The sequence below is a fragment of the Schistocerca serialis genome, chromosome 2 (genome assembly GCF_023864345.2).
Source record: "Schistocerca serialis cubense isolate TAMUIC-IGC-003099 chromosome 2, iqSchSeri2.2, whole genome shotgun sequence".
In the NCBI taxonomy this organism is placed as follows: Eukaryota; Metazoa; Arthropoda; class Insecta; order Orthoptera; family Acrididae; genus Schistocerca; species Schistocerca serialis.
Genome location: NC_064639.1, coordinates 805,013,904 through 805,031,563, shown reverse-complemented (window position 1 = coordinate 805,031,563; position 17,660 = coordinate 805,013,904). Strand labels below are relative to the sequence as shown.

The following is a 17,660-nucleotide window of genomic DNA, read 5'->3' as shown; positions in this document are numbered from 1 at the left end:
GACGTGCTTATTACTATCGCTTTTGGAAGAACCAAGGCGCAGTATTCTAGTGTCGAACCGGTACTGCAAATTGGGATTAAGCAAAAATTTATTGTGTGGTCGAGCGACAGCCTCGGCTCGCTCTTCCTACATGATCGCTTCTTGTGCGGAATAATTCCTAGCTCGCCGATGGCTTCAGAGTTGGTCTTCTCGAAGTTTTGCTTTCGCACTGCATTCCGCAATCTTTTCGTTATGAGTTGTGTGCTTCGGTTACCCGACTTTCTTGTGTTTAGTGCGTTTGGCTTCTGTTAACCCTTAGCCACCGCTTGCCGAAATTTCCACACTATCATCTGTCGACCTGCAGAGCTCGATGAAAGCCTCGCGGCCGTTCCTGAGCTCGTGGAACGGTCGAATCTGTAGTTGTTTCCAGATCTCTCCCACACAACGGCCTCCCAGAAGCTTGGATTACAGAAGTACGCCACTACTCCCAGCCGGAGATTCACGATTGAAAGCAGAATGACATGAGCTACACGCAGCTCCGATTTTTTTTTTTTTTTTTTTTTTTGTTGTGTCTGACCTACTTTGAAAGACTTTGTAGTCGACTTACTTACTACTATCGCTGTTGGAAACCAGGTGATAACCGCACAGTATTTTAGAGACGATCAGGTAATGAAAATTTAGAATAAGTAAAACAGTATCAAAAGAAGTTGTGTGGTGGAGCAGCACATGCAATTCACGCTTCCTAGATAATCGTTACTGCATAGAATAATTCTTTTGTCTGCGGCGTCTTCAGTATCCGTCTTCTGGAAGTTTTGCTTGCAGTATATTGTGCAATCTTTTCGTTATGAGTTGGTGCTTGGTTTCCCGATGTTCTTTTGTTTAGTGCATTCGCCTTCTCTTAACCCTGAGAAACCACATACCGAAACTGAGGCACTGCCGGCTGTTCATAAGCAGTGCTCGATGAAGTTATTTCGCTTTTTATTCGTTGCCTTTAATATTCTTCTCATCAGTGGTGAGTGCTGCCTGCAGAAAGCGTTTATCTTGCGAATTCGCGTGAAAGTTTGTGTTCCCTGTGAGGCCCACTACTTGGGATTAACTTGACTGCTCCAGCCAGGTGGCTCGTTGGTCTAGGGGTATGATTCCTGCTTTGGGTGCAGGAGGTCCCGGGTTCAAATCCCGGACGAGCCCTGTCATTTTGACCGTGCTGAAGAGTAGGTGGAACTCAGCCCCGGTTGCAGCTCCTCAATGAAGAGTTGACGCCTGTTATAGCACGTGGATATAACAAGAATGCGGCACCAGTAAAGTACGTAGGTGGAATTCGGTAGAAAGGCAGACGGTAATTTTGCATGCAACGGAAAACAAGGTTGTCTTTGCGGGATATGTGCACCGTGAGTGGAGATTCAGCTTAATTGTGCGACAGTCTACCCTCATCTTACTAGCGACGGCAACAACCAAGGGGTGGCATGTAAGATTGAGCGTGGCTAAGAGTTTCTCATTATTAGTTTGCATCACACTTTGACAGAGCTGTGACAAGGCGAGTAGGGTGAGCTCAGGAAAGCCAGTAGCAAGCGCACTTGAAGTAGCCCTGAAGAACCGGATTATAAATTTTGCCAGCCATAATGGAGCTAGGGGCGTTCTCAGTTACCAAATACCGGTGCAATAAGAGAGCAACAGTATTTGACAGTAAAATGACGCCCTATCCGTCTAGCATACAACATTGCTTGTCTCTGCATACGCGGACGTGAGGTCATCTCGGAAATGAAATCCGAAATGTAGATTAAAATTGTTGTGCTCCCGCCCGGCATCGAACCGGGGACCTTCTGCGTGTAAAGCAGGCGTGATAACCGCTACACCACGGAAACAACGGTCATTTTCATGTACCACCCGGAGACTCGTAATAGCAACAGTTTCTCTTCTGTGTTAGCAAGGGCATCGGCTACGAGCTCCCTCCGATTCGTGAAGTTCCTGTAGTAAAAGACGTCGATGGAAACAATCCAACCGCGACAGACAGGGAGAACGCTGGCTGAGCTGCAGCCCTACATGGTGAGGCCATCAAAGGTGGCGTCATTCACATGCAGTGCGTTTTCGGAACGAATAGGCTCGTTGGTCTAGGGGTATGATTCCTGCTTCGGGTGCAGGAGGTCCCGGGTTCAAATCCCGGACGAGCCCTTGCGTTTTGTACAACGGTGTGGTAACAAATCGCATGGCGGCGGCTGTGTCGCGCATTTCGAGGCCTCCAAGTCAGCGCTAAAATCCGACAACCAGTTCTGAAACCGTTTCATGTTTCATTTGAGCCATGTGCACCCTGCTGATGGAACGTTTGAAGTTGGTTTAAATGAACACAGTAGAGATCGTAGCAAGTGTCTTGCTGAGTGCGACGAAAACGGGTTTCCGCCCGCAATCGAGCCGGGGACCTTCTGCGTGTTCGGCACGGCGCCTGGGCTCGGCGGCAGCTGCTGCTCTTTCCTTCCTTACGAGATACCGTCGATTCGCGCAGTCGTTATTGCAAAAGATGTCACCAAAGGCAATCGCTTCGTTAGCGGCACTTTGCCTGGGCTCGGCGGCAGCTCTACATGGAGGCACCAGCAGCCCAGCCAGGCCGCCGCCGGCACCGGTGCGCCACAGCGCAAGGAGCCGGCGGCCGCCCTGCAATGCCCCTGTCGTTGCATATTCTACCCGCCCCATATCCTCTCCATGTCTGACTCACTACCCCAAATGACACTGCAGTCGACGTGCTTATTACTATCGCTTTTGGAAGAACCAAGGCGCAGTATTCTAGTGTCGAACCGGTACTGCAAATTGGGATTAAGCAAAAATTTATTGTGTGGTCGAGCGACAGCCTCGGCTCGCTCTTCCTACATGATCGCTTCTTGTGCGGAATAATTCCTAGCTCGCCGATGGCTTCAGAGTTGGTCTTCTCGAAGTTTTGCTTTCGCACTGCATTCCGCAATCTTTTCGTTATGAGTTGTGTGCTTCGGTTACCCGACTTTCTTGTGTTTAGTGCGTTTGGCTTCTGTTAACCCTTAGCCACCGCTTGCCGAAATTTCCACACTATCATCTGTCGACCTGCAGAGCTCGATGAAAGCCTCGCGGCCGTTCCTGAGCTCGTGGAACGGTCGAATCTGTAGTTGTTTCCAGATCTCTCCCACACAACGGCCTCCCAGAAGCTTGGATTACAGAAGTACGCCACTACTCCCAGCCGGAGATTCACGATTGAAAGCAGAATGACATGAGCTACACGCAGCTCCGATTTTTTTTTTTTTTTTTTTTTTTGTTGTGTCTGACCTACTTTGAAAGACTTTGTAGTCGACTTACTTACTACTATCGCTGTTGGAAACCAGGTGATAACCGCACAGTATTTTAGAGACGATCAGGTAATGAAAATTTAGAATAAGTAAAACAGTATCAAAAGAAGTTGTGTGGTGGAGCAGCACATGCAATTCACGCTTCCTAGATAATCGTTACTGCATAGAATAATTCTTTTGTCTGCGGCGTCTTCAGTATCCGTCTTCTGGAAGTTTTGCTTGCAGTATATTGTGCAATCTTTTCGTTATGAGTTGGTGCTTGGTTTCCCGATGTTCTTTTGTTTAGTGCATTCGCCTTCTCTTAACCCTGAGAAACCACATACCGAAACTGAGGCACTGCCGGCTGTTCATAAGCAGTGCTCGATGAAGTTATTTCGCTTTTTATTCGTTGCCTTTAATATTCTTCTCATCAGTGGTGAGTGCTGCCTGCAGAAAGCGTTTATCTTGCGAATTCGCGTGAAAGTTTGTGTTCCCTGTGAGGCCCACTACTTGGGATTAACTTGACTGCTCCAGCCAGGTGGCTCGTTGGTCTAGGGGTATGATTCCTGCTTTGGGTGCAAGAGGTCCCGGGTTCAAATCCCGGACGAGCCCTGTCATTTTGACCGTGCTGAAGAGTAGGTGGAACTCAGCCCCGGTTGCAGCTCCTCAATGAAGAGTTGACGCCTGTTATAGCACGTGGATATAACAAGAATGCGGCACCAGTAAAGTACGTAGGTGGAATTCGGTAGAAAGGCAGACGGTAATTTTGCATGCAACGGAAAACAAGGTTGTCTTTGCGGGATATGTGCACCGTGAGTGGAGATTCAGCTTAATTGTGCGACAGTCTACCCTCATCTTACTAGCGACGGCAACAACCAAGGGGTGGCATGTAAGATTGAGCGTGGCTAAGAGTTTCTCATTATTAGTTTGCATCACACTTTGACAGAGCTGTGACAAGGCGAGTAGGGTGAGCTCAGGAAAGCCAGTAGCAAGCGCACTTGAAGTAGCCCTGAAGAACCGGATTATAAATTTTGCCAGCCATAATGGAGCTAGGGGCGTTCTCAGTTACCAAATACCGGTGCAATAAGAGAGCAAAAGTATTTGACAGTAAAATGACGCCCTATCCGTCTAGCATACAACATTGCTTGTCTCTGCATACGCGGACGTGAGGTCATCTCGGAAATGAAATCCGAAATGTAGATTAAAATTGTTGTGCTCCCGCCCGGCATCGAACCGGGGACCTTCTGCGTGTAAAGCAGGCGTGATAACCGCTACACCACGGAAACAACGGTCATTTTCATGTACCACCCGGAGACTCGTAATAGCAACAGTTTCTCTTCTGTGTTAGCAAGGGCATCGGCTACGAGCTCCCTCCGATTTGTGAAGTTCCTGTAGTAAAAGACGTCGATGGAAACAATCCAACCGCGACAGACAGGGAGAACGCTGGCTGAGCTGCAGCCCTACATGGTGAGGCCATCGAAGGTGGCGTCATTCACATGCAGTGCGTTTTCGGAACGAATAGGCTCGTTGGTCTAGGGGTATGATTCCTGCTTCGGGTGCAGGAGGTCCCGGGTTCAAATCCCGGACGAGCCCTTGCGTTTTGTACAACGGTGTGGTAACAAATCGCATGGCGGCGGCTGTGTCGCGCATTTCGAGGCCTCCAAGTCAGCGCTAAAATCCGACAACCAGTTCTGAAACCGTTTCATGTTTCATTTGAGCCATGTGCACCCTGCTGATGGAACGTTTGAAGTTGGTTTAAATGAACACAGTAGAGATCGTAGCAAGTGTCTTGCTGAGTGCGACGAAAACGGGTTTCCGCCCGCAATCGAGCCGGGGACCTTCTGCGTGTTCGGCACGGCGCCTGGGCTCGGCGGCAGCTGCTGCTCTTTCCTTCCTTACGAGATACCGTCGATTCGCGCAGTCGTTATTGCAAAAGATGTCACCAAAGGCAATCGCTTCGTTAGCGGCACTTTGCCTGGGCTCGGCGGCAGCTCTACATGGAGGCACCAGCAGCCCAGCCAGGCCGCCGCCGGCACCGGTGCGCCACAGCGCAAGGAGCCGGCGGCCGCCCTGCAATGCCCCTGTCGTTGCATATTCCACCCGCCCCATATCCTCTCCATGTCTGACTCACTACCCCAAATGACACTGCAGTCGACGTGCTTATTACTATCGCTTTTGGAAGAACCAAGGCGCAGTATTCTAGTGTCGAACCGGTACTGCAAATTGGGATTAAGCAAAAATTTATTGTGTGGTCGAGCGACAGCCTCGGCTCGCTCTTCCTACATGATCGCTTCTTGTGCGGAATAATTCCTAGCTCGCCGATGGCTTCAGAGTTGGTCTTCTCGAAGTTTTGCTTTCGCACTGCATTCCGCAATCTTTTCGTTATGAGTTGTGTGCTTCGGTTACCCGACTTTCTTGTGTTTAGTGCGTTTGGCTTCTCTTAACCCTTAGCCACCGCTTGCCGAAATTTCCACACTATCATCTGTCGACCTGCAGAGCTCGATGAAAGCCTCGCGGCCGTTCCTGAGCTCGTGGAACGGTCGAATCTGTAGTTGTTTCCAGATCTCTCCCACACAACGGCCTCCCAGAAGCTTGGATTACAGAAGTACGCCACTACTCCCAGCCGGAGATTCACGATTGAAAGCAGAATGACATGAGCTACACGCAGCTCCGATTTTTTTTTTTTTTTTTTTTTTTTGTTGTGTCTGACCTACTTTGAAAGACTTTGTAGTCGACTTACTTACTACTATCGCTGTTGGAAACCAGGTGATAACCGCACAGTATTTTAGAGACGATCAGGTAATGAAAATTTAGAATAAGTAAAACAGTATCAAAAGAAGTTGTGTGGTGGAGCAGCACATGCAATTCACGCTTCCTAGATAATCGTTACTGCATAGAATAATTCTTTTGTCTGCGGCGTCTTCAGTATCCGTCTTCTGGAAGTTTTGCTTGCAGTATATTGTGCAATCTTTTCGTTATGAGTTGGTGCTTGGTTTCCCGATGTTCTTTTGTTTAGTGCATTCGCCTTCTCTTAACCCTGAGAAACCACATACCGAAACTGAGGCACTGCCGGCTGTTCATAAGCAGTGCTCGATGAAGTTATTTCGCTTTTTATTCGTTGCCTTTAATATTCTTCTCATCAGTGGTGAGTGCTGCCTGCAGAAAGCGTTTATCTTGCGAATTCGCGTGAAAGTTTGTGTTCCCTGTGAGGCCCACTACTTGGGATTAACTTGACTGCTCCAGCCAGGTGGCTCGTTGGTCTAGGGGTATGATTCCTGCTTTGGGTGCAAGAGGTCCCGGGTTCAAATCCCGGACGAGCCCTGTCATTTTGACCGTGCTGAAGAGTAGGTGGAACTCAGCCCCGGTTGCAGCTCCTCAATGAAGAGTTGACGCCTGTTATAGCACGTGGATATAACAAGAATGCGGCACCAGTAAAGTACGTAGGTGGAATTCGGTAGAAAGGCAGACGGTAATTTTGCATGCAACGGAAAACAAGGTTGTCTTTGCGGGATATGTGCACCGTGAGTGGAGATTCAGCTTAATTGTGCGACAGTCTACCCTCATCTTACTAGCGACGGCAACAACCAAGGGGTGGCATGTAAGATTGAGCGTGGCTAAGAGTTTCTCATTATTAGTTTGCATCACACTTTGACAGAGCTGTGACAAGGCGAGTAGGGTGAGCTCAGGAAAGCCAGTAGCAAGCGCACTTGAAGTAGCCCTGAAGAACCGGATTATAAATTTTGCCAGCCATAATGGAGCTAGGGGCGTTCTCAGTTACCAAATACCGGTGCAATAAGAGAGCAAAAGTATTTGACAGTAAAATGACGCCCTATCCGTCTAGCATACAACATTGCTTGTCTCTGCATACGCGGACGTGAGGTCATCTCGGAAATGAAATCCGAAATGTAGATTAAAATTGTTGTGCTCCCGCCCGGCATCGAACCGGGGACCTTCTGCGTGTAAAGCAGGCGTGATAACCGCTACACCACGGAAACAACGGTCATTTTCATGTACCACCCGGAGACTCGTAATAGCAACAGTTTCTCTTCTGTGTTAGCAAGGGCATCGGCTACGAGCTCCCTCCGATTCGTGAAGTTCCTGTAGTAAAAGACGTCGATGGAAACAATCCAACCGCGACAGACAGGGAGAACGCTGGCTGAGCTGCAGCCCTACATGGTGAGGCCATCGAAGGTGGCGTCATTCACATGCAGTGCGTTTTCGGAACGAATAGGCTCGTTGGTCTAGGGGTATGATTCCTGCTTCGGGTGCAGGAGGTCCCGGGTTCAAATCCCGGACGAGCCCTTGCGTTTTGTACAACGGTGTGGTAACAAATCGCATGGCGGCGGCTGTGTCGCGCATTTCGAGGCCTCCAAGTCAGCGCTAAAATCCGACAACCAGTTCTGAAACCGTTTCATGTTTCATTTGAGCCATGTGCACCCTGCTGATGGAACGTTTGAAGTTGGTTTAAATGAACACAGTAGAGATCGTAGCAAGTGTCTTGCTGAGTGCGACGAAAACGGGTTTCCGCCCGCAATCGAGCCGGGGACCTTCTGCGTGTTCGGCACGGCGCCTGGGCTCGGCGGCAGCTGCTGCTCTTTCCTTCCTTACGAGATACCGTCGATTCGCGCAGTCGTTATTGCAAAAGATGTCACCAAAGGCAATCGCTTCGTTAGCGGCACTTTGCCTGTGCTCGGCGGCAGCTCTACATGGAGGCACCAGCAGCCCAGCCAGGCCGCCGCCGGCACCGGTGCGCCACAGCGCAAGGAGCCGGCGGCCGCCCTGCAATGCCCCTGTCGTTGCATATTCCACCCGCCCCATATCCTCTCCATGTCTGACTCACTACCCCAAATGACACTGCAGTCGACGTGCTTATTACTATCGCTTTTGGAAGAACCAAGGCGCAGTATTCTAGTGTCGAACCGGTACTGCAAATTGGGATTAAGCAAAAATTTATTGTGTGGTCGAGCGACAGCCTCGGCTCGCTCTTCCTACATGATCGCTTCTTGTGCGGAATAATTCCTAGCTCGCCGATGGCTTCAGAGTTGGTCTTCTCGAAGTTTTGCTTTCGCACTGCATTCCGCAATCTTTTCGTTATGAGTTGTGTGCTTCGGTTACCCGACTTTCTTGTGTTTAGTGCGTTTGGCTTCTCTTAACCCTTAGCCACCGCTTGCCGAAATTTCCACACTATCATCTGTCGACCTGCAGAGCTCGATGAAAGCCTCGCGGCCGTTCCTGAGCTCGTGGAACGGTCGAATCTGTAGTTGTTTCCAGATCTCTCCCACACAACGGCCTCCCAGAAGCTTGGATTACAGAAGTACGCCACTACTCCCAGCCGGAGATTCACGATTGAAAGCAGAATGACATGAGCTACACGCAGCTCCGATTTTTTTTTTTTTTTTTTTTTTGTTGTGTCTGACCTACTTTGAAAGACTTTGTAGTCGACTTACTTACTACTATCGCTGTTGGAAACCAGGTGATAACCGCACAGTATTTTAGAGACGATCAGGTAATGAAAATTTAGAATAAGTAAAACAGTATCAAAAGAAGTTGTGTGGTGGAGCAGCACATGCAATTCACGCTTCCTAGATAATCGTTACTGCATAGAATAATTCTTTTGTCTGCGGCGTCTTCAGTATCCGTCTTCTGGAAGTTTTGCTTGCAGTATATTGTGCAATCTTTTCGTTATGAGTTGGTGCTTGGTTTCCCGATGTTCTTTTGTTTAGTGCATTCGCCTTCTCTTAACCCTGAGAAACCACATACCGAAACTGAGGCACTGCCGGCTGTTCATAAGCAGTGCTCGATGAAGTTATTTCGCTTTTTATTCGTTGCCTTTAATATTCTTCTCATCAGTGGTGAGTGCTGCCTGCAGAAAGCGTTTATCTTGCGAATTCGCGTGAAAGTTTGTGTTCCCTGTGAGGCCCACTACTTGGGATTAACTTGACTGCTCCAGCCAGGTGGCTCGTTGGTCTAGGGGTATGATTCCTGCTTTGGGTGCAGGAGGTCCCGGGTTCAAATCCCGGACGAGCCCTGTCATTTTGACCGTGCTGAAGAGTAGGTGGAACTCAGCCCCGGTTGCAGCTCCTCAATGAAGAGTTGACGCCTGTTATAGCACGTGGATATAACAAGAATGCGGCACCAGTAAAGTACGTAGGTGGAATTCGGTAGAAAGGCAGACGGTAATTTTGCATGCAACGGAAAACAAGGTTGTCTTTGCGGGATATGTGCACCGTGAGTGGAGATTCAGCTTAATTGTGCGACAGTCTACCCTCATCTTACTAGCGACGGCAACAACCAAGGGGTGGCATGTAAGATTGAGCGTGGCTAAGAGTTTCTCATTATTAGTTTGCATCACACTTTGACAGAGCTGTGACAAGGCGAGTAGGGTGAGCTCAGGAAAGCCAGTAGCAAGCGCACTTGAAGTAGCCCTGAAGAACCGGATTATAAATTTTGCCAGCCATAATGGAGCTAGGGGCGTTCTCAGTTACCAAATACCGGTGCAATAAGAGAGCAAAAGTATTTGACAGTAAAATGACGCCCTATCCGTCTAGCATACAACATTGCTTGTCTCTGCATACGCGGACGTGAGGTCATCTCGGAAATGAAATCCGAAATGTAGATTAAAATTGTTGTGCTCCCGCCCGGCATCGAACCGGGGACCTTCTGCGTGTAAAGCAGGCGTGATAACCGCTACACCACGGAAACAACGGTCATTTTCATGTACCACCCGGAGACTCGTAATAGCAACAGTTTCTCTTCTGTGTTAGCAAGGGCATCGGCTACGAGCTCCCTCCGATTCGTGAAGTTCCTGTAGTAAAAGACGTCGATGGAAACAATCCAACCGCGACAGACAGGGAGAACGCTGGCTGAGCTGCAGCCCTACATGGTGAGGCCATCAAAGGTGGCGTCATTCACATGCAGTGCGTTTTCGGAACGAATAGGCTCGTTGGTCTAGGGGTATGATTCCTGCTTCGGGTGCAGGAGGTCCCGGGTTCAAATCCCGGACGAGCCCTTGCGTTTTGTACAACGGTGTGGTAACAAATCGCATGGCGGCGGCTGTGTCGCGCATTTCGAGGCCTCCAAGTCAGCGCTAAAATCCGACAACCAGTTCTGAAACCGTTTCATGTTTCATTTGAGCCATGTGCACCCTGCTGATGGAACGTTTGAAGTTGGTTTAAATGAACACAGTAGAGATCGTAGCAAGTGTCTTGCTGAGTGCGACGAAAACGGGTTTCCGCCCGCAATCGAGCCGGGGACCTTCTGCGTGTTCGGCACGGCGCCTGGGCTCGGCGGCAGCTGCTGCTCTTTCCTTCCTTACGAGATACCGTCGATTCGCGCAGTCGTTATTGCAAAAGATGTCACCAAAGGCAATCGCTTCGTTAGCGGCACTTTACCTGGGCTCGGCGGCAGCTCTACATGGAGGCACCAGCAGCCCAGCCAGGCCGCCGCCGGCACCGGTGCGCCACAGCGCAAGGAGCCGGCGGCCGCCCTGCAATGCCCCTGTCGTTGCATATTCTACCCGCCCCATATCCTCTCCATGTCTGACTCACTACCCCAAATGACACTGCAGTCGACGTGCTTATTACTATCGCTTTTGGAAGAACCAAGGCGCAGTATTCTAGTGTCGAACCGGTACTGCAAATTGGGATTAAGCAAAAATTTATTGTGTGGTCGAGCGACAGCCTCGGCTCGCTCTTCCTACATGATCGCTTCTTGTGCGGAATAATTCCTAGCTCGCCGATGGCTTCAGAGTTGGTCTTCTCGAAGTTTTGCTTTCGCACTGCATTCCGCAATCTTTTCGTTATGAGTTGTGTGCTTCGGTTACCCGACTTTCTTGTGTTTAGTGCGTTTGGCTTCTGTTAACCCTTAGCCACCGCTTGCCGAAATTTCCACACTATCATCTGTCGACCTGCAGAGCTCGATGAAAGCCTCGCGGCCGTTCCTGAGCTCGTGGAACGGTCGAATCTGTAGTTGTTTCCAGATCTCTCCCACACAACGGCCTCCCAGAAGCTTGGATTACAGAAGTACGCCACTACTCCCAGCCGGAGATTCACGATTGAAAGCAGAATGACATGAGCTACACGCAGCTCCGATTTTTTTTTTTTTTTTTTTTTTTGTTGTGTCTGACCTACTTTGAAAGACTTTGTAGTCGACTTACTTACTACTATCGCTGTTGGAAACCAGGTGATAACCGCACAGTATTTTAGAGACGATCAGGTAATGAAAATTTAGAATAAGTAAAACAGTATCAAAAGAAGTTGTGTGGTGGAGCAGCACATGCAATTCACGCTTCCTAGATAATCGTTACTGCATAGAATAATTCTTTTGTCTGCGGCGTCTTCAGTATCCGTCTTCTGGAAGTTTTGCTTGCAGTATATTGTGCAATCTTTTCGTTATGAGTTGGTGCTTGGTTTCCCGATGTTCTTTTGTTTAGTGCATTCGCCTTCTCTTAACCCTGAGAAACCACATACCGAAACTGAGGCACTGCCGGCTGTTCATAAGCAGTGCTCGATGAAGTTATTTCGCTTTTTATTCGTTGCCTTTAATATTCTTCTCATCAGTGGTGAGTGCTGCCTGCAGAAAGCGTTTATCTTGCGAATTCGCGTGAAAGTTTGTGTTCCCTGTGAGGCCCACTACTTGGGATTAACTTGACTGCTCCAGCCAGGTGGCTCGTTGGTCTAGGGGTATGATTCCTGCTTTGGGTGCAAGAGGTCCCGGGTTCAAATCCCGGACGAGCCCTGTCATTTTGACCGTGCTGAAGAGTAGGTGGAACTCAGCCCCGGTTGCAGCTCCTCAATGAAGAGTTGACGCCTGTTATAGCACGTGGATATAACAAGAATGCGGCACCAGTAAAGTACGTAGGTGGAATTCGGTAGAAAGGCAGACGGTAATTTTGCATGCAACGGAAAACAAGGTTGTCTTTGCGGGATATGTGCACCGTGAGTGGAGATTCAGCTTAATTGTGCGACAGTCTACCCTCATCTTACTAGCGACGGCAACAACCAAGGGGTGGCATGTAAGATTGAGCGTGGCTAAGAGTTTCTCATTATTAGTTTGCATCACACTTTGACAGAGCTGTGACAAGGCGAGTAGGGTGAGCTCAGGAAAGCCAGTAGCAAGCGCACTTGAAGTAGCCCTGAAGAACCGGATTATAAATTTTGCCAGCCATAATGGAGCTAGGGGCGTTCTCAGTTACCAAATACCGGTGCAATAAGAGAGCAAAAGTATTTGACAGTAAAATGACGCCCTATCCGTCTAGCATACAACATTGCTTGTCTCTGCATACGCGGACGTGAGGTCATCTCGGAAATGAAATCCGAAATGTAGATTAAAATTGTTGTGCTCCCGCCCGGCATCAAACCGGGGACCTTCTGCGTGTAAAGCAGGCGTGATAACCGCTACACCACGGAAACAACGGTCATTTTCATGTACCACCCGGAGACTCGTAATAGCAACAGTTTCTCTTCTGTGTTAGCAAGGGCATCGGCTACGAGCTCCCTCCGATTTGTGAAGTTCCTGTAGTAAAAGACGTCGATGGAAACAATCCAACCGCGACAGACAGGGAGAACGCTGGCTGAGCTGCAGCCCTACATGGTGAGGCCATCGAAGGTGGCGTCATTCACATGCAGTGCGTTTTCGGAACGAATAGGCTCGTTGGTCTAGGGGTATGATTCCTGCTTCGGGTGCAGGAGGTCCCGGGTTCAAATCCCGGACGAGCCCTTGCGTTTTGTACAACGGTGTGGTAACAAATCGCATGGCGGCGGCTGTGTCGCGCATTTCGAGGCCTCCAAGTCAGCGCTAAAATCCGACAACCAGTTCTGAAACCGTTTCATGTTTCATTTGAGCCATGTGCACCCTGCTGATGGAACGTTTGAAGTTGGTTTAAATGAACACAGTAGAGATCGTAGCAAGTGTCTTGCTGAGTGCGACGAAAACGGGTTTCCGCCCGCAATCGAGCCGGGGACCTTCTGCGTGTTCGGCACGGCGCCTGGGCTCGGCGGCAGCTGCTGCTCTTTCCTTCCTTACGAGATACCGTCGATTCGCGCAGTCGTTATTGCAAAAGATGTCACCAAAGGCAATCGCTTCGTTAGCGGCACTTTGCCTGGGCTCGGCGGCAGCTCTACATGGAGGCACCAGCAGCCCAGCCAGGCCGCCGCCGGCACCGGTGCGCCACAGCGCAAGGAGCCGGCGGCCGCCCTGCAATGCCCCTGTCGTTGCATATTCCACCCGCCCCATATCCTCTCCATGTCTGACTCACTACCCCAAATGACACTGCAGTCGACGTGCTTATTACTATCGCTTTTGGAAGAACCAAGGCGCAGTATTCTAGTGTCGAACCGGTACTGCAAATTGGGATTAAGCAAAAATTTATTGTGTGGTCGAGCGACAGCCTCGGCTCGCTCTTCCTACATGATCGCTTCTTGTGCGGAATAATTCCTAGCTCGCCGATGGCTTCAGAGTTGGTCTTCTCGAAGTTTTGCTTTCGCACTGCATTCCGCAATCTTTTCGTTATGAGTTGTGTGCTTCGGTTACCCGACTTTCTTGTGTTTAGTGCGTTTGGCTTCTCTTAACCCTTAGCCACCGCTTGCCGAAATTTCCACACTATCATCTGTCGACCTGCAGAGCTCGATGAAAGCCTCGCGGCCGTTCCTGAGCTCGTGGAACGGTCGAATCTGTAGTTGTTTCCAGATCTCTCCCACACAACGGCCTCCCAGAAGCTTGGATTACAGAAGTACGCCACTACTCCCAGCCGGAGATTCACGATTGAAAGCAGAATGACATGAGCTACACGCAGCTCCGATTTTTTTTTTTTTTTTTTTTTTGTTGTGTCTGACCTACTTTGAAAGACTTTGTAGTCGACTTACTTACTACTATCGCTGTTGGAAACCAGGTGATAACCGCACAGTATTTTAGAGACGATCAGGTAATGAAAATTTAGAATAAGTAAAACAGTATCAAAAGAAGTTGTGTGGTGGAGCAGCACATGCAATTCACGCTTCCTAGATAATCGTTACTGCATAGAATAATTCTTTTGTCTGCGGCGTCTTCAGTATCCGTCTTCTGGAAGTTTTGCTTGCAGTATATTGTGCAATCTTTTCGTTATGAGTTGGTGCTTGGTTTCCCGATGTTCTTTTGTTTAGTGCATTCGCCTTCTCTTAACCCTGAGAAACCACATACCGAAACTGAGGCACTGCCGGCTGTTCATAAGCAGTGCTCGATGAAGTTATTTCGCTTTTTATTCGTTGCCTTTAATATTCTTCTCATCAGTGGTGAGTGCTGCCTGCAGAAAGCGTTTATCTTGCGAATTCGCGTGAAAGTTTGTGTTCCCTGTGAGGCCCACTACTTGGGATTAACTTGACTGCTCCAGCCAGGTGGCTCGTTGGTCTACTAGTCGCGCTTGCGACACCGTGCTGGTCGGACGTGTCAGTGCTCCGCTCCACCGCGTGTTCACAAGGCGTGTTTTCCACTCATATTACTGTTTGCTAGTGTTGTGTTATTCTGCAGTTTATATCTTTTTCCATTTGTATTTTTGTTGCGGTCTTATTGTAGCGGGTTAACCGCTCGCTATCTGCTGCAATGTCCAGGTTATTTCCGCGGAAGTGTACACTCCGTTTTGATTTCGACAAGTCCACCCGATCTGTGCAACCGAGTTCACTGGAGATACATGACTGGATCGTTGATGTTATTGGGATTACATCTGACCAAGTGCACACCGCCTCTTATGATACCGAGCAGTATTGTTTCTTTGTTAAATTACTGAATCCTGTATTACTGGAGAAGATCATGACGAAGCACGGAGGAAGTGCTATTTTCCGACACCGGGACGACTCTGTAAGTACAGTGCTCATTTCCAATGCCGATGTAGACTACACGAACGTGCGTATTTTCAACTTACCCCCTGAAGTAGAAAATTGTTATCTAAAGGAGGTACTGTCCAAATTCGGTGACGTTAAACAGATTCGACATGAACGGTGGTCAAGTCAACATAGGTTGCAATGTTACAGTGGCGTTCGCTCTGTAGAAATGCATGTCAAGCAGAATATTCCATCCCATATACTTGTTTGTGACTATAAGGCTCACGTTACTTATATTGGCCAAACACCGACCTGTCATATCTGTAATGAGAGTGGTCACTTGCGTCAAGACTGCCCCAGGCGCATGTTTGTGTTAAAGAATTCCCTCCAGCAGCGTAAAAGGCTTACTTTGGCGGATGTAGTGGCAGCCAAGCCGATGACGGAGATTGGGCTCCCTAATTCTGAAATGCCTTCGGAACAGCAACAAGAAATTCGTTCTGATGAGTTTCCGGTTCTGGTTCGGAGAGACAAAGGTGCGTTGCCCCCTGCAAAACTCGATGCCGCGACCAATAAGAGGCGCAGAACTTGTGACAGTAGTGCCTCTGATACCGACACCTCTAGTGCGCATGAGACCGCGACAAAGGACGATCGGGAATCCGGCTCGGAAGCGAAAGCTCCGATCGGTGAGGCTATTGTGGACGCTTCTCCTCCCACAATTTCAAGTGCCGATACTTCCGTGGACGTTAAGCAGTTGCCGCTGGCTAGTGCCTTAGAACTTCCGCTACAGCCAACTCAGGCCGACCAACCTGTACGTGTGGCTCACATTCCTGCAGGAAGTACACACACAGAGGCCTGTGATGGTGGTATACAAACATCTCTGAGCGCAAACGGTACACATCACGTGGCAGCCGCTTCGGTTCAGGACTCACAACAAGGGGAATGTCAACAACTCCAGGAAATAATACAAACACAGCTGTCCGGGTCTGTCGGTGACAACAAACCGTTGCGGGCAGAGAATGTTGCCAAACAGGCTGATAGTGCGAGTGATAGTTCAGCTGCTCGCTCGCCGGCGGTGTCGCCGCGTGCGATCCCTTCACGGGATGTGCCGGGAGAGCAGCTTGACATCACCCACGACCCTCCCACGCCGCCAGCTGCAGAGGTGCTCCACAGTGTCCGCCCCAGGATCCGAGTGCAACCTAATGTAAATGCTGTGCGTAAAAAGAGTAAGAACAAAGACGCACGAATACAACTCAGTGACGTCACAGACACGAATTTCCCGGCCACAAATATGGAATGGCATGAAGATGTTGCCCTTTAAAGATATTTGCTCCTTCCGCCTCTTCCACGTACTGTCATAATGTCGCAGGCCTATACGATCACGACATTAAATATTAATAAAATCCGGTCGGAGGTGAAACTGAGTGCCTTAAAACAATATCTCTATGAGTCGGGAACAGATATCGCTCTTTTGCAGGAGGTGGCCATGCCACACTTAACTCTTCCTGGTTTTGTTGCTATTACAAATTTTTCCCCCGACTCGAACGTGGGGACTGCCATCTTACTTAGAGAAGGCATTCCCGCCACTCAGGTTGACAAGTTAGATTCCGGTAGAGGTGTGGGTGTCACCGTTTTTGGCGTCACCATCATTAACTTGTACGCGCCTTCTGGCAGTACCTATAGGGCGGAACGAGCAAACTTTTTTAAGGAACAAATCATCTATTTGTTACGGAAAAATCCCGAACGTGTTATCATTGGAGGTGATTTTAATTGTGTTTTATCCCAGAAAGATCAGTCCCCGAATTTTAATTATTCGCCTGAATTAAAGCGTCTCGTGACCGACCTCAAACTGAAAGACGCGTGGGAAATTAGGTACCCGACCTTGGTACGATTCACACACATCGTCGCGCATTCCTGCAGCAGAATTGACAGGATTTATGTTTCCGACGTTTTAGAGAATGTCTTGTTACAAATTGCAACAATACCCTCCAGCTTCTCTGATCACAGTGGTGTCGTTGCGTGCCTGAATTTGCTGCCACAACCAACGCGTTGGTATAAAAATCAATGGAACTTGAACGTCTCCTTATTAACGGATGCTGACCTAGAGGCGGCGGTGCGACGCGCTTGGGAGCAGTGCTTGCGCACTACCACAAACTTTCGTAGCACCATAGCGTGGTGGACTCAGCATGCAAAACCCAAACTGCGAAAAGTTGTTATATTCTTCGGTATTGAAAGAGCAGCCGCGATAAAGAAGACGATGGAGTTCTACTACACTGTCTTACGCGACCTCTGTGATAGAGCCGACGCCGCGCACACCAGAATAGACGACATTCGAAAAATAAAGGCGAAATTAATCAATCTTAAGAGGATGCAACTGGAAGGTCTTAAGATCAAATCTAAAGTGAAGTCGGTCAGGGACGATGAAACAGCCGCTCTATACCACCTTGTCAAACATGCTAAGAACAGAAGGAGGACTTTTATTGAGGCCCTGAAACTCGGTGATGGCACGACTGTCGACACCCAGCGAGAGATTATCAAGGCACTACACGACTATTTTGTTGACACCTACACGTCAGCGGCTACTCATGACGGCTGCTATGACGAACTG

The 17,660-nt window shown here is 49.1% G+C and overlaps 15 non-coding genes across 15 annotated transcripts; 10 read left to right on the top strand and 5 right to left on the bottom strand.

Annotated features, from left to right (window-relative positions):
* Positions 1–1,095: 1,095 nt before the first annotated feature.
* Trnap-ugg (transfer RNA proline (anticodon UGG)) lies at positions 1,096–1,167 on the top strand. Its single transcript has one exon. It is a non-coding gene; the product is annotated as a tRNA-Pro (tRNA).
* Positions 1,168–1,768: 601 nt separating this feature from the next.
* Trnav-uac (transfer RNA valine (anticodon UAC)) lies at positions 1,769–1,841 on the bottom strand. The gene has a single exon. It is a non-coding gene; the product is annotated as a tRNA-Val (tRNA).
* Positions 1,842–2,076: 235 nt separating this feature from the next.
* On the top strand, positions 2,077–2,148 carry Trnap-cgg (transfer RNA proline (anticodon CGG)). The gene has a single exon. It is a non-coding gene; the product is annotated as a tRNA-Pro (tRNA).
* A 1,655-nt stretch (positions 2,149–3,803) lies between these two features.
* On the top strand, positions 3,804–3,875 carry Trnap-ugg (transfer RNA proline (anticodon UGG)). The gene has a single exon. It is a non-coding gene; the product is annotated as a tRNA-Pro (tRNA).
* Positions 3,876–4,476: 601 nt separating this feature from the next.
* Trnav-uac (transfer RNA valine (anticodon UAC)) lies at positions 4,477–4,549 on the bottom strand. The gene has a single exon. It is a non-coding gene; the product is annotated as a tRNA-Val (tRNA).
* A 235-nt stretch (positions 4,550–4,784) lies between these two features.
* Trnap-cgg (transfer RNA proline (anticodon CGG)) lies at positions 4,785–4,856 on the top strand. Its single transcript has one exon. It is a non-coding gene; the product is annotated as a tRNA-Pro (tRNA).
* Positions 4,857–6,512: 1,656 nt separating this feature from the next.
* On the top strand, positions 6,513–6,584 carry Trnap-ugg (transfer RNA proline (anticodon UGG)). The gene has a single exon. It is a non-coding gene; the product is annotated as a tRNA-Pro (tRNA).
* Positions 6,585–7,185: 601 nt separating this feature from the next.
* On the bottom strand, positions 7,186–7,258 carry Trnav-uac (transfer RNA valine (anticodon UAC)). The gene has a single exon. It is a non-coding gene; the product is annotated as a tRNA-Val (tRNA).
* A 235-nt stretch (positions 7,259–7,493) lies between these two features.
* Trnap-cgg (transfer RNA proline (anticodon CGG)) lies at positions 7,494–7,565 on the top strand. The gene has a single exon. It is a non-coding gene; the product is annotated as a tRNA-Pro (tRNA).
* A 1,654-nt stretch (positions 7,566–9,219) lies between these two features.
* Trnap-ugg (transfer RNA proline (anticodon UGG)) lies at positions 9,220–9,291 on the top strand. Its single transcript has one exon. It is a non-coding gene; the product is annotated as a tRNA-Pro (tRNA).
* A 601-nt stretch (positions 9,292–9,892) lies between these two features.
* Trnav-uac (transfer RNA valine (anticodon UAC)) lies at positions 9,893–9,965 on the bottom strand. Its single transcript has one exon. It is a non-coding gene; the product is annotated as a tRNA-Val (tRNA).
* Positions 9,966–10,200: 235 nt separating this feature from the next.
* Trnap-cgg (transfer RNA proline (anticodon CGG)) lies at positions 10,201–10,272 on the top strand. The gene has a single exon. It is a non-coding gene; the product is annotated as a tRNA-Pro (tRNA).
* A 1,655-nt stretch (positions 10,273–11,927) lies between these two features.
* On the top strand, positions 11,928–11,999 carry Trnap-ugg (transfer RNA proline (anticodon UGG)). The gene has a single exon. It is a non-coding gene; the product is annotated as a tRNA-Pro (tRNA).
* A 601-nt stretch (positions 12,000–12,600) lies between these two features.
* Positions 12,601–12,673, bottom strand: Trnav-uac (transfer RNA valine (anticodon UAC)). Its single transcript has one exon. It is a non-coding gene; the product is annotated as a tRNA-Val (tRNA).
* A 235-nt stretch (positions 12,674–12,908) lies between these two features.
* On the top strand, positions 12,909–12,980 carry Trnap-cgg (transfer RNA proline (anticodon CGG)). Its single transcript has one exon. It is a non-coding gene; the product is annotated as a tRNA-Pro (tRNA).
* The last annotated feature ends 4,680 nt before the right edge of the window (positions 12,981–17,660 follow it).